The sequence below is a fragment of the Limulus polyphemus genome, unplaced genomic scaffold (genome assembly GCF_000517525.1).
Source record: "Limulus polyphemus unplaced genomic scaffold, Limulus_polyphemus-2.1.2 Scaffold1210, whole genome shotgun sequence".
Taxonomy (NCBI): Eukaryota; Metazoa; Arthropoda; class Merostomata; order Xiphosura; family Limulidae; genus Limulus; species Limulus polyphemus.
The window spans coordinates 184686-199003 of NW_013666820.1; the positions used below are offsets into that span (position 1 = coordinate 184686).

Sequence of the window (14318 nt, forward strand, 5' to 3'; positions counted from 1 at the left end):
ACGTGCCGTTTAGGCGGTTCGTTTAACTATTATACGTGATGTACGTTGGTTTTTTTTAAGGGGGGGCGGTGATGAAAGTGTTCCAAAAGGCGATATTAATTTCTTGACGACGTAATATAATGACAATTCTTCTCGTTTACAGTAGATCGTTAATAACATAAGCTTTTGTCAAGTAATACCAGCTGCCTCTTCATTTTCAAAAGAGAAATCAAACATTTACTTATTTTGTAAAAAGGGATTAAGTTCGATCATATTAACAAATAAATTACTAATTGTAATCCAACATGCTAAAATTTAAGGAATTACCAGACTCATATTTACTTAAGGATATAATGCTTGTAATAAAATTTGTCGTTGCTTAAATTTATTCAACTCAATATGTGGAAATTGTTATTAAGATTGCTCTGTTTAAGGTAAAGTTGTTAGACTTAAATTTTATAAAATAAATACAAATATCGCAATGACTTTTAAATCTAGTCTAACATATGACTACCTTCGAAATATTAATACGATCGTCGTGTTAAATGTTTCATTTTAGGGTTTATTTTACACAGTTTGTTAACGTAATTGATTTTGAAAACTTCATTATATGCATTGTACAACAGATTAAAATCTGGTATATGGCATAACAATATTATGTCATATAGCTCTGATCATAGTCATACTTTATCATAGAGCTAACTTTATATATATCACAGTGCTATAATATAAGCCTGTGGATATCGTACTATGTAATAGAACTATAAACTTTATAGTATTTAATTTAACTACATATATCAACATATTATATTCTATAAGTATCATTATCAGTTCTGACTTGAAATAGAGGGCCAATGGAACAAATGTGGGAACCAGGATGACAATGAAAGGATCCCAATTCGTATGGATAAAGAAGCTACATAAACACCTGAAAACGTATCTCCTTATACATGCCTGTTTTATGCCACAAGTACAAACTTTTATAAACAGAAAGATCTGGAAAGATATCGCGATTTTTTTTTATTTTTTTTTTATTTTTTTGTATATAACAGAAATACCATTTGAGATTTTGGTATAATAAATAGCACTTAGGCTATGATTAAGGTAATAATTAGCACTTAGGCTACGATTAAGGACTGGAGAAGTCAAAGGGATATTTTGAAGTAGCAAACTAATTTGGTCTCCCACTTGGTACTGGAACATTTTTAAAACATGCTACAAATATTCATGATAGTTTAAAACACATAGGCTATAAAAAGTTTGTAAATCAGATTTTTTATTTTATTTTATATTTAACGAGGAATATTATAGTATTCTAGCACGTTTATTTAATGTGTTCAACCATTCACTACAGTCATCCTGTTTTAATGCTAACCTTCTTGAATTGTCAGTTGAATTGAATCTAATTCTCTTTCTTATAATTTAGTCAGTAAATGAAGATGAACAATCAGGGAAGAGCTTAGACTAATTATATTTTCTCTTTGTTAACCCTCGTGAACAATATCTCGTTTTTACTATGTCCATTATATTAATCACTAAGGGTTTAAGTTTACCCCCAACACATACCTACACAAAACAAAAACAGAATTGGCTCTTTGGAACTGAAAAATTAACTAGTTAAGAAATTCATGTTCCACAAGTCATTGCAGAAAATTAACGTAACTAAGAAAAATCATTTAAACGTCGAAAAAACATAAAGTAACTTAGAAGTTTACATAATCATAAATCGAAGAAGTTTTTTTACTTATGTTAATCACCACAGAAATATCGGATAATAAATAAACTTAGTATGTTTAATCACAGAAATACGTTCAAGTAACATTTCAACTTGTTTAAAGTGATCTGAGACTTAACCAATTTGTAAAGTGATTTGAGACATAGTCAACTTGTTGTAAAGTGATCTGAGACATAGTCAACTTGTTATAAAGTGATCTGAGACATAACCAACTTGTTGTAAAGTGATCTGAGGCATAATCAACTTTTTGTAAAGTGACTTGTGAGATAGCGAGCTTGTTTTACACTAATTTGTGAAGTAGCTTGTTGTAAGCTGATTTGTGATATAATTGTTGTAAACCGATATGTAAAATAGTTTGCTGTAAAATAATTTGTGATATAATTGTTGTAAACCGATATGTAAAATAGTTTGCTGTAAAATGATTTGTGAAGTAATTTGTTGTATACTTATCTGTGACATAGTTAACTTGTTTTAAACTTATGTGTAACATAGTTAACTTGTTGTAAACTTATCTGTGACATAGTAAAGTTAGTAAACTTATCTGTAACATAGTCAACTTGTTGTAAACTTATCTGTGACATAGTCAACTTGTTGTAAACTTATCTGTGACATAATCAACTTGTTGTAAACTTATCTGTAACATAGTCAACTTGTTGTAAACTTATCTGTGACATAGTCAACTTGTTGTAAACTTATCTGTGACATAGTCAACTTGTTGTAAACGTATCTGTGACATAGTCAACTTGTTGTAAACTTATCTGTGACATAGTCAACTTGTTGTAAACGTATCTGTGACATAGTCAACTTGTTGTAAACGTATCTGTGACATAGTCAACTTGTTGTAAACTTATCTGTGACATAGTCAACTTGTTGTAAACTGATATAGTTTATATTTAGTCGAAAGAGAAATTCTTACCTTTGTTCAGCTCTAGTTTGTTTTTAATTCTACCTTATCAGCGGACCTCGCCCATTCACATCCTTACAGTGTTTTAGAATGTTTATAATAAGCACGGAAACCACTCATATTCTATATTTTGAAATTGATATTCTATTGTCGCTGATAGTTGAATTGCGATATATACATACAAAACAGGAAATTACAGAAAAACTCTGCTGTTCCAATATATTTAAGCAATATATTAAACTTAAAGCATCTCAATATGTACAAACCTGAGAGACTTTTGTGCATTAAAAGGTACACCTGAATCATCTAAGTATTACGTAATGTATTATTCCCGTCTTCTCTTTGATTTTATTCTTACGAAACTTCGTTTGATATTTATATCGATTGGACATACAGAGTATATATTTTTAAACCTTCAGGAACTGATGATATCCAAAGCTATTGCCAGCACTATCTTTTACAGACATGTAGCCAGGTCTATTGTGTACTATTTGTTGTAAGTTTCTCAAATTTTACTAGTTTTTCATTAGTGCAATGCGAGGCTCTGTAGTTTGTGCTTTCTGTAATTGATATAAAAATAATTCTACCAACATCGCTACGGTTACGAGATCCGTAGCTATTGGTCTAGGCGAACGTACAATTTAAAAGCATCAACAGAGCACTCGGTTCATACCTACTGACGTAACTGTAGCTCTTAAAGCCTTAGTCGCCAGCTTTATTACATCCGTCCGCGCACTCGGGTGCGCGCGAATAAAATCAGGCGACATATCGATTTGAAGACTTTCCTCCATAGGATGGTTCAGGAGATAGACAAGCCGTGGAGTGTGAGAGTGACACATGGGTACATTCCCCCACACCTGAGTACAGGATTCTCTTATCTCCCTGGTACTTCCAATTAGACAGCTGTCAAGAATACAAGAATCAAAGTATGGTAAGGTACGAGCGTTCTTATTTCCATTATTTATATAAAATAAAAGAGTTAGTTATTTTGCAGTTGTCTGTTACAGTTCTATAGTTGTATAACACAGCAGTAGGTTATCAATGATTGTTATTGTATCATACCAGTTAGGCTTTATAATATTATCATATTTATAATATTATATTCAATTAGAGAAAGTAATGAGATGCATGTTTTTGTTTGTTTTTAACGTTAATTTTATTTATTTTTTTTTGCTCATCTGAAGCAACAGTGCTTAAGTTTGTCCGTAACAAAAGTTCGATCCTCTGCCTTCTTTATCGCTTACTCTTATTTCGATTATTTGATCGTAAATTTAATAATTTTCTTCAATTTAAGAAGGCACTGATGATTTCAAAACTCACCAAATCATTATGATTGGTTTTTTCTCAATACGCTCGTCCACTCGCCTGTATGCACATCTATAGTGACTTCGTCGATTGTAGTAATAGCATTTTACTTAGTCACGAATCAATACGAGAAACTAATCAATAATGTATTTAATAACCCTAACCTGTAATATCATCAAGTTCGAGAATTATATCCAGAATCAGAAAACTTTCATTCGTATTCTTTTTATTACTTATAGATATTTATTACTTGTTTTCATCAGGTGTGAAAATCAATCTCTGAATCATTCTATCTAAACCTTTCACGACAGTTGTTTTGGAGATGACTTCAGGTGTCTGAGATGGCAAAAAGAGTAGAAATACTGAATAAAATCAAAGACAATTGTTGAAGATATGAGCACTGATCCTATGTAACTGTATATGTGTGTGTTTGAGGGGGAGAGAGAGATGTAAACGAAAACAGAAACAGGTATACGTAATTAAACCAAAGACAATTGTTGAAGATATGAGCACTGATCCTATGTAACTGTATATGTGTGTGTTTGAGGGGGAGAGAGAGATGTAAACGAAAACAGAAACAGGTATAAGTAATTAAACCAAAGACAATTGTTGAAGATATGAGCACTGATCCTATGTAACTGTATATGTGTGTGTTTGAGGGGGAGAGAGAGGTGTAAACGAAAACAGAAACAGATATACGTAATGTCTACAACCTCATATTAAAACTGAAGCAGTAACGGAAGAAGAAAACATACATAAGCTACAAGCTTAACCTTTTTTGATGCGATAAAGCTGTCTCATACAAAAAAACAACAACAATTAAATAAAACAAAATCCTCGCATGTACTTCTTTGGGTGTACTTATTCGTCGAAAACATGTATTTGTTCTTCCAGTCATTCTATTTACAAAAGCTACGCCAAATTTAATTTTTTCGTATTATGGATTAATGTTAAACAATAAAACTTGCGCTAAAATTTGAATATACATCATGGCTGATTTAAACGTATAACATGTAGCTTAGTGTTTGTTTAGCATAAGCTTGTGGTAAAAAATGCCACACGTTTTATTAGAAACTTTAAAGTGTTGTGAACCTCAATTTATACATAAGTATATTAGCCGCTTGTGTTGCATCCATACATTACATAGAGAGCTGAACTTCTAATACAAGTGTAAAAATATTTAAAAAAAATGAAAGTGTAGTAATGGGATCACCAAAAAGTGAGGAAACAATAATAGGAATGAACATAGTGTAACAAAACTTGCTCTGTACAACCTAATAAGGGGGCGTGTCCAACATCTGGTCCATGCCTATTTCGTATATTTTTTCTATCCTGTATACAATAAGCCAGGTTGACTAAACTTATCAAACTTAGTTATGCTTATCATACAATTACTAGATGTTTCTGTTAATCGAATTATTGAAGGCAAACATGTAAAGTCTGTTTATACAACACCAGAAGAATCAGATATTCATGTGGACCCATAACTTGTATGTTGTATTTATTCTTTACAACTTGTCCTTCCTTTTGTAATTGCATGAGAAGACAACAGGATTTCATACATTAGCTATATAGGTGGATTAAAATATAAGGATAAAAAATCCTAAGAGATTTCTCTATATCGACGTCTTGGATTCGTTACTGTCTATACAAAAGTATAAGAATCATAGACGCACTTTTATTACACCATGCCCATTCCTACCTTATTTCCTCACTTTTGGGTGTATCCATTCCTACACTTTCAGTTTTTTAAATATTTCTTCTACTTATGCATGCATGTTTTTTTTTCATACAAGGTGACATGATCTTATGCATCATTCATTTATTTGTGTTGATATCCCGTATCTATATCATTAGTGTGGATGTACACCGTAATATTATGGTGCGTGTGTGTGGTGTGCATTTTCTTCAATTATGATGTGTGTACACATTGTGAATGTGTATGTGGGCCTTAAATGTCATGGCACACACTATAGTGTGCAATGTCATTTGGGTGATGTAGTGTGAGTTATGGTTGTTTGCATATACTAAGAGTTGATAAATTAGTTAATTAATTTAACTAACTACTTCACGTTAGCACTAACACGTGTTCCTTGTGCTATTGTTCTATTTGGTGCACTTATTACTATAGTAAGTCTGTTTGTTATACAACTTGAATCATTCAAGAATGTCAGTCAGTCGGTAAGTAAAATATTTGTGGTTTTATGATTTTTTTGTATCTGCTCTGCTGACTTTCTCAAGTGGTTTTATAACTTCTACTTTTGTATGTGGTTTGCTCATCACCTAAGAGTGTCTCTCAAATACTTTTGAATATTTATTATTTGGTTGTTAAAGGTGTATATGAATAAATAATTTGTATTGTATATATTGTATATCTGCCCCATTCCTTACTTGTGATACGATATATTAGGCTACGGAATAGTGTTCCTGTTTGTTTAAGAACAAAGCTGCACAATAGGATATTATTCCTTAATCTTTGCTGAGCCAACGGAAGAATTACAGAAAAGACAAAAAATATTTATTTTTTGCATGCATGTTTTTTTTGTCTCTGGGGCATACAATTTACTAACACAAAGCCTTACGCGAGAAATGTTAACATACTCTTCACGTAAACCACAGATGTTTGATACATATACCAAATATTTTGTATTAAGCATCTCATATAACGTTTTATAAGTTTGACATATAGTAACCTCGATAGAAGAGACGTTAGGCTTGTTACTCGACTACGAGTGAAAATTATAGGCATCAAATCAATGAAATCATTGTAAAAATGACCATTTACTTGTATCAAAGATATATTTTAGACTTGATGAAAGGCTTTTGTCTCGATCACTATAATCATCTACTTTTGAAGCCAGTATAGGGCTGTTGCTCCATACTTTGACACAGTTCATCTTTTCTTTTCTTAAAGAATGAAGATTGCTCGAAATGATAGCGTAACATATTTCTAAGCCTGATGAAAAACCGTTGTCTGAAACATGATGAAAATCCATTGTCCGGAACTTGACGAAAAATCGATGTCTAAAACATTCTAATACTCTATTTCTGAAACGAATGATATACTGTTGCACGAAAGGTTTTCATAAACTCTTCTTTCTCTTTTTCTTCCTTTTTGTTTTGATCTATTCGAATAATTATTGCTTCTCAAAATACTTCCACAATGTATCTTTATACTTAATGAAACATATTTTTCTAAAATGTTTTTATATTTTTCTGCCAGTACTCGAGAGAAGGATATTCTAAGAGACGCTGTAAAAATGTTTATGACGAACCACTGTATGGAAGGTAACAGTAGTCTTTCTCTATATATACCAATGAAGGACTGTTTCCCGAAATGCTTTTGTAAACTAATTCGTTCTTTGTTCGAAATGTTGCATTATCCATGCTTCTAATCAAAATGAAACAACCAAAGTTAGTCTGTATACCAGATACGTTGGCGTATCTCTATAAATTATCATGAATTTCTTGTTCAAAAGACTGTCAGAATTATATTTCCATTCCGAATAAATGAGATATTTTTTAAATGTTCTCACTACTGGATTTTTATCTTCGACTAGAAACTACCTTTTTAAAAACATTGTCTCTATGAAATAAGCCAACGCCGATTTTATAATTTGTCGTTTTTATTGTGTTTCTGTTTTCAGGTTATCTTGTTTTGAATGTCATATTTATCTCCTCTATTACAACTTGATAGCAAGTGCTGAAAACATTGCGGTTTTAAACTTTCGTGGTTCACTGTGAACATCTTGCGAGAACCACCTAAGATATGTGTGATTGTTCAAGACTTTTGAACTTAAACAAACTTGGCAGCTATACTTTTATACCTATATTCAAATATATTCCATTACATACACACATATATACATATGGTAATATTCATGTAAAGCCATATATATGTATATTAGTTATTTCATACAAGCCTACAAGTATGCAAACAGTTGTTCACACACACACACGCACACATACATGTATATATATTATGCATACTGCTCTTCTTCCTTTGTTTTTTTTAATCTGTAATGGAGTTTAACAGGATCAGTACCTGGATGTTTGCTTGTTGTTTAAGGCAATATGATGAGTTATTGAGTGATTTGGCAACATCAGTCAGTACCCGGATGTTTGTTATTAGCTACCATTCTGCTTGACATTGTCAACAGTTTGGCAGTGGCCACTAAAGACATAAAAACCTTAGTTTCCAGATGCAATTTTTGTGTTCACTCTGAACGATTAGTACCTAAATGAACACCTTCTTGTCACGAACTGCTAACACAATAGATTATGAAATGAACATGTTAGGGGTTATAGTGAAAAATGAGTTGACGAATATTTACAAGTAACCTTTTTATTTTGGCTGTATTGGAATATTACACTCGAGGAGGTATTACGTAAGTGCTAAAAGTATATTTGGTTTATTTCACTAGACAGTTAATGTTTCGACATTTCTAAGTATCATTTGAGATAATATCAAAAACAAATCTCGTCGGAAACTAACTTATTTGATAAATAAATAAAAAGTTTTAAGCAATGGAAATATCAAAGTATTAATAAAAAGATAGATATAAAGACGTACGAAATGGTTTCAATAAAAATGAAGCTCAGATTTCATCTCCCATCCTTCCGAGATAGTTCCTTGTGAATCGGGTATATTCTGCTGTATAAATCTATATCGTTATTGATCCCAGCCGTTTCCAATAATTAGGTCGTGATGATTTGGGAGCTACGAACAGAATTGTTATTTTGTACAGGGAAATGTTTTATCTTTGACTTATGACCTTTTAAAAAAACGTTCTTAGGGATTTGCTAAAGAGTAACAAAATGCTACATTTTTCAGATGTAAATTATCACTGTTTAATTAAGAAGGAATCGGATGAATTAAATTCTACGCCTTATCAACAGTACGACATACATGAACGATAAGTGAACACTGAATATATAATAGCGAGATAAGGTTATTGCTATCAAACCAATCTTCAAGAAGATTGATTATCAACTGCTTGTGACACGCGATAACGTTATGTAGATGTTTCTTAGAATTTCATGAAAAGTTCGTTGTTTGTATGGTGTTTATTTTCTTGACTTATCTTTTCACGAGATGAACAAAATGAGGAAACACTCAAGAGAGAAAAGGCAGAAAGTGGTAACGATTTCTTACAATAATCCATTATTTTCTTCTTTAAGAAACTCTCTGTTTCATTAGGTTCTCATTCTCTACTATTAATACAAAAGAAATGAAATACTTGATACTAGATGACCTTTTCTGCTTGAGAAGAACCTGTGACGTTTCTAGATCAGTAAATTATATCCAACATTTTGGTTGATAGAGCTATATTTTTAAGCACAGGATGAAGTTTTACTGTGTTCTGGATACAAAAACTTGGAACTTACTGAATACGTTTTGCACTATTCTAGACAGAGCAAATATGTAAATTACTAATGAAGTTTTGGAATATTCCTGGCAAATAAAATTATAATTTACTGCAGTATTCTGGGTAATTAAAATTACAACTTGCTGATGAAGTTTGGCAATATTCTGGACAAAAAATTTATACTTTATTGATGAAGTTATGCAAGGGTCTGGGTAAAACGTATTTAATAAATTAGGGAGAAGTTTAATTTACTATAATCTGGGCATATTTTACAATTATTTTGATACGTAAGATATTGATTGTTCATCAATTTTCATAGATACTTTATTACAGCATGTTATGAAGTTAGGTGTAAGGAACATCGGTTGGGGTTGAGAGAGGTGAGAAAGCGACCGGCTTTTAGTCAGTCCCTAAAGAATTAGGGGATTACAGAAAATTATTGGAGGGATTGACCGCCTTTCTTGTTTAGCCGTTGTAGAGATTACGGTATCCCCTATGATTATGATATTGTAAAATAAAAATTTCATCTTTTTTTACACAGTAATTGCATATTTATTCGCTCAGAGATTTTGAGGTTATCTTTTACATAAACCTGAACTTATAATTTTTGTACGGTACAAAATAATTAACGCTAAGAAAATTAATTTTGACTGAAAAAGTACAGTGTTAAAGTATCTTAACAAGTATTTTTTAACCTATTCCACAACCAGAAAATACAAATATTTCAATAATATCGGAGGATCTTGAACAGTTTAATTAGTCTAGATCTTAACCATTACTTTTGCATTTTTTGAGGAAAAGACTAATAGGATCAAAATTTATGGCAGAATTTCAACTAGTTATTTATCTAGAACATTATTAACGTACTTTCAAGGTGATCTTATCAGAGAACTATTCTTCAGCTCGCAACCTTGAGTACCATAAGTGGTTATGATATCATTGAAGGTTGGTTAGTTATTTTGAATTTAGCGCAAAGGCACACGAGAGCTCTCTGCGCTAGCCGTCCCTAATTTAACAGTGTAAGACTAGAGGGAAGGCATCTAGTTATCACCACCCACCACCAATTCTTGGACTACTCTTTATACCAACGAATAGTGGGATTGACCGTCACATTATAACACCCCCACGGCTGAAAGGGCGAGCATGTTTGGTGTGACGGGGATTCGAACCCGCGACCCGCAGATTGCGAGTCAAGCACTCTAACTACCTGGCCATGCCGGGCCATCATTGAAGGAAAGAGAATAGCTTGTGGGCTCACAACCTCACTGAGATACACATAATTTCAATGTTACAGATCCTAAACCGGATAGCTAACCCTAAATTATCTTTAGTTTATGACTTGATGTCGTTCACTTAACTGTGTAATCCATGTTTTGTTTCATCTTACATCCTACACTGTGTTGTTCTCTTCCATTTAGTTCCAACTTTTCACATTTTTATTAGGAATAGAATACTTTTATTGACTAGTTGTAAGATCTTATAATAAAATATATTATTTCTTATACGTGCATATCAATATAATAAATTTAGTGGAATATTTTGTCATTTATCGTTGTAAACCTGTTTATCACAGTGTTATGCAGAAATATCTACAATTTCCATAACCCAGCTCAAATTGTCATTGAGAACAGCAGAATATAGGATTAGAGAGTTAGCCGTCAGTGAAAAATCACGCAGTTGTAATATTAAACTGCCTACCAGAGTAATTTCTGCATCACGAGTAAAATTATACATACATAAAGATTAATGAAAAGTGCTACAATATCTTTTATTTATTTACCAGCCGCTTTACAAGACCTAAAACTATTAATGAAAAAAAATTTATACACACTGACCTTCAAAAGGTTTTCACGATATCAAATAATAAAATCAGAAAATAATTACCAAATACAAGATCATCTACTCAAGATAGATAAATATCGTATTTATGTTTCATTGCGTAGAAAATTTAAAGTCAGACAGATTTTTTAAATCTTTTTTTTTCTGTGTTAGTTTGTTATTAAGCACAAAGCTACACAAAGGAATATCTGTGCTCTGCCCACCACGGCTATCGAAACCAGGTTTCTAGCAGTATAAGTCCACACACACGTACCACTGTGCCACTGGGGGGCTTTTCTCTGTGAAAAAATGTTTCGGTGTAAACATTTGCTTTTCAAAATCACCATTTGTTTATGTTACATGACGACATTTCAAACTCGACTGCTCGCTCGATCCTCCCATATAATTTCTCAACAGTTCGATTTAATCTATATAACATTATATCTAGCAAATACTGAAAAGATGTTAATTCTTTGAGTGATTGTTGCGCTTAAAATTCAACAGACAATCTCTCAAATTACACCACGATACTTCCACCTGCCCAATTACACCACACTAGTTACATCTCTTCAATTACGCCATACTACTCCCATTTATCCAACTACACCACACTACTTCCATCTCACCCACTACACCACACTACTTTCATCTCTCCGACTACACCACACTAGTTCCATCTCTCCAATTACGCCACATTAGTTCCACCCCTCCAATTACACCACACTACTCCCATTTCTCCAATTACACCAAACTACTTCCATCCCTTCGATTGTGCCACACTACTTCCATCCCTCCGATTACACCACACTACTCCCATTTCTCCAATTACATCATACTACTTTCATCTCACCGACTACGCCACACTACTTCCCTTAACTATTTTTACTTTTCAAGCTAGAGTTTGACTCTAATTACAGAACGTTAGACCTACGCTGTCAGCGTCATCTTCTTACATTCCGATTCGTATGTAACAAGCGAATCACAATTATCCCCATTATTTGATACTATATAACTTTTATATGAACGCAGAATCACTTTAAAAGGTTTTGTTTGTTTTTGGAACACGAGGGCTATCTGCGCTAGCCGTCCCTAATCTAGCAGTGTAAGACTAGAGGGAAGGCAGCTAGTCATCACCACCCACCGCCAACTCTTGGGCTACTCTTTTACCAACGAATAGTGGGATTGACCGTCACTTTATAACGCCCCCACGGCTGAAAGGGCGAGCATGTTTGGTGGGATGCGGATTCGAGCGCTCGACCCTCAGATTGTGAGTCGAGCGCCTTATCCACCTGGCCATGCCGGGCTCTTTAAAAGGTACAATTACTTTCTTCAAGGCACAGCATGTACATAGCATTCAGCTAAGTTCCAACCATTGAAGAAGACACACGAGAAGGAAACTTAAATGTTTACATTAATTCAATTCTTAACTTAAGAAAATTTCGTTCCAAAAGTATACTTTCATCCCAATTAGTCAAATAAATTAAACAAAGGAAAGATGGATAGTTTTACTACTTTTCAGTTGAGTTTATCTATAACTTCAAAAATGATTAATTAAAAATTAAAATAAATTTTCAGTTTAGTCAATAAACTCTTACGAAGAAAACGATGAAAACGAAACCAATAAATCAGAAATTTCTGCTATTTACAATTTAATTCACAAACAAAAAATACATGAAAAAGTAAATCTTTTATGACAAATAAATTAACTAAAAAATAACCTAATTTCCTACTCAATGTTGAAGAGAAAATTACGAATTTCCTGTTTGGATTGAACGACAGACGACTTAAGGCGGTAAGAATGGGGGATTATAACGATAGAATTCAAAGATTAATCCCCATGGCGGATAAAATGTAGATACCTCATTACACACTTTAAAGCTGAAAAAAGTATACTATTTTATACAGATAAAATAGAAAAAAAATCAGTTTAAAGTTTTGTTCAATGTAAAATCTGCTTTGAACGTGTCGTAGTTCATAATTTACTTTTTTTCATGTTATATGTGTTCTTATGCAACATAGCACTACAAAGTCGTAAAAGGTAGATAATGGAATGAGATATAAATAAAAAAATGTTTCAGTCGAACTAATCAAATCAATTTGAAATATTCTTAATAGAAAGAAAATGTTTTGCATGTAAATGTGCGAATTATAAAAATAAATGTATTACCACTCCAATAATATACAAGAATTCCAAAATTGAGGTGAGCAAGTTATGGCCTCCAATTTTTCAAGTGACAGCCCCTGAACGTGGCTTCATACCGTGATCCTTGTCAGAGTTTCTTTCTATAAGAAAAATAAAATATCCTCACAAAACGCACTGACGAGGAAAATCGGAACCGCTGAAGAGAAGTTACAGTTAAATGGAAATATTTAGAAAACGTGGAAAACACTGGTCCGACTAAACGTCTTTGTACTTTTTTGCTTCGCTGGGAGAATTATTAATTATTAAGACTAACTGTAGGTTCTTGTTTTCAGTAAGGTAAAAGACAATTTAAACAAGTAGTTTTGTCTGTTGGTAATTACAAGAAATCTTGGAATTCTTTCAAAACAAGAGAAAGAAACCCATGGTGCTCTCAGATTACGTTTTTCCTTGTTAAAATAATCCACCTTAGTAATATTTCATGGGCTAGGATAGAATTCCAGTATATGTTGAACATTTTTAGCTTAATCAACAGAATTGAAGTTTCTCACACTTTATCGGAGAATTATTAAACAGAAGGTTCTCCAAATTTATTGTTCCTAAACATATGCAGTCTGAAAGAAACATTTTAAAGCCATTTAGTATTTTAAAATACCTTCAATATCAGAGAATTCTATATCAGATACAGAAATAAACCTTAGTGATGCGAATGTAATGATGTGTGCTGTTCATAATATTTATAAATGATTTATGTAACCGAAATTAAATGCTAAAATTACTATGTTTACTAATGACACAGCCCCCAAGTGGCATAGCGGTATGTTTGCGTACTTACAACGCTAGAATCCGGGTTTCGATACTATGTAAAAGCTAACATTTTTATTAAAAAGTGGCAAACAGTATGAAATTGGCTTTTTTCGAAAAAAATTATCTATTAGTATGGCTAAAACAAAACACACACATGTGTATATGGAATTAAAAATAAGACGATTATAAGACGATATTTATATTAATTGGTATATAAATAATAATAACAATTGTAGGTGTTTGAAAATTGGAAAGAGTAGA

General features: G+C 32.4%; 1 protein-coding gene across 1 annotated transcript in view; it reads left to right on the forward strand.

Annotated features, from left to right (window-relative positions):
• The first annotated feature begins 3424 nt into the window (after positions 1–3424).
• Positions 3425–14318, forward strand: part of LOC106462621 (suppressor of lurcher protein 1-like) — a 127393-nt gene continuing 116499 nt past the window's right edge. The window contains exon 1 of the mRNA XM_022389936.1: positions 3425–3549. The gene's annotated coding sequence lies outside the window, so the exon portion shown is untranslated. The remainder of the gene's footprint in view (positions 3550–14318) is intronic.